Below are 1,752 nucleotides of genomic sequence, written 5' to 3' on the forward strand. Positions count from 1 at the left end.
TCTGTACAAAGCCTGATTTCTGCTCTGTTCTTTATCGACTCCTACTTGAAGAATAAGTAAACTGATGGCATTTGCTGTGTATTCAAGTAATCTTGACAGCTGTTTTCATCGCCATAGCATGCATTCTCTTGTGTTCTTTTGGAATAAGACCAAAAATTTTCCTTTCATCTTCATCAACACCATCTTCTAAGAAAACAGTAATTTACAGTATTTTCTTCAACAATACATCAAATGATATCAAGAAACACACTTCCATGCAAGCAAGGGAAAATGGAACTCCAGATTATGTTTCACAGTGAAGTTAGCCTCACTCATTGCATGTAATCAAGTATGCATTTTGATTATTCAGCTACAGCCTTATTAAGTCACAGCATTTAGCACTTGCTTGCCACACAGTGCTTGGCACACAACTTAGCAAAAAACATAAGCTGTTATTAAAAATTGTTTTAAAAAGTAGACAGCCATTAATATTATCAGAGTAAATGAGAGTGCAGGGGAAAATTATTTCAAAATCTCTCCATAAACACTTTGACAGAGACTTTCTGTGGTAATTGCAAATCATTCTGTTAAACCTGATTTGGAGACAGAGTGTGTGAAAAGATAATGCTCTTTTATTTTAATCCCGGTTAACTTTATTATGATCTAGAAAGGCATGGCTAAATCAAAGGTTTTCTTAAACAAATTCCAATTTTTTTCACCATTTACTTTTATTAAATCCAGCCTTGAAATTGCCCTTAAAATGTTAAGATAAGGGAAAAAAAGCAGGCAACTGGATAAGCTGAAATGACACTTTTCCCATAATTTTGTGACCAGAGTAGCCAAATGACAGCCTTCCTTAAATTGGTCATTGTGGCATCCAACAGAGGGAAGATGGCAGACTATATGCGAGAAGGCTTGACTGCAGCCATTTTTCTCCATGTCCCGCCCACTGTTCCAACCCTCTAGGAGTGATATCAGCAAGTAAATTGGGAACATCTGATACGATTTTATAAAATTTAAAGAAAAATGCCAGAAAATTTGGACCATGCCTTCCCAAACCAAAGATCCATTAACTTTTTCTTAGGAGAAATAAAAAGATAAGAAACCTATACAGGTTCTACATGTCCCCAAACAGTTTTAAAACATTTTTAAAAAGATAATTCAACATAAAACAGTTAAAAGGAAAATAATGCAACAGTGCACACATGATGATTATTAGCTCCTTTTACAACAAGAACTAAGATGTGTGGTATATTTTACAATGTTGGGAGAATAGACTCATGCTGGTAACTGGTCAGGCAGAGATGACTCATTCCAGTCTGAGTTTTAGGTTTTGTTTTTGTTTGTTATCATTTTTTAAATGCACATTAACAAAATTTAAGTTCCTCTGCTTATCAAATTTGTAGATTTATGTTGCTTTGTGTGTCTGAAATAGTATATTATTTGTAACTTTCAAATAATTTTTCCCTTGGTAATTTCATTAAACAACAGGGTATCAGCATTGTGCCATAGGGCTCTTGTATAGTGAACAATACAGACCTGGAATTCTCACTCCAGGGTGGGACAGAGTAAACCAAAACACAGACATAAAGCTGAAAACTCTAGTCAATTCTGTAGAAGAAAATAGGACTGCTATAAGAGTATATTAGAGTGAGACCCATTTCCTTCAGAGAACTTCAAGTAGGCTTTTCTGGAGAAATGACATTTTCGTTGAAATTTGAAGAATCATTAAGACTTGAGAGACTAAAAGTGGGAGGAAGAACATTCCAGGAA

This window comes from Lipotes vexillifer, unplaced genomic scaffold (genome assembly GCF_000442215.2).
Source record: "Lipotes vexillifer unplaced genomic scaffold, Lipotes_vexillifer_v1.1 scaffold483, whole genome shotgun sequence".
Classification (NCBI taxonomy): domain Eukaryota; kingdom Metazoa; phylum Chordata; class Mammalia; order Artiodactyla; family Lipotidae; genus Lipotes; species Lipotes vexillifer.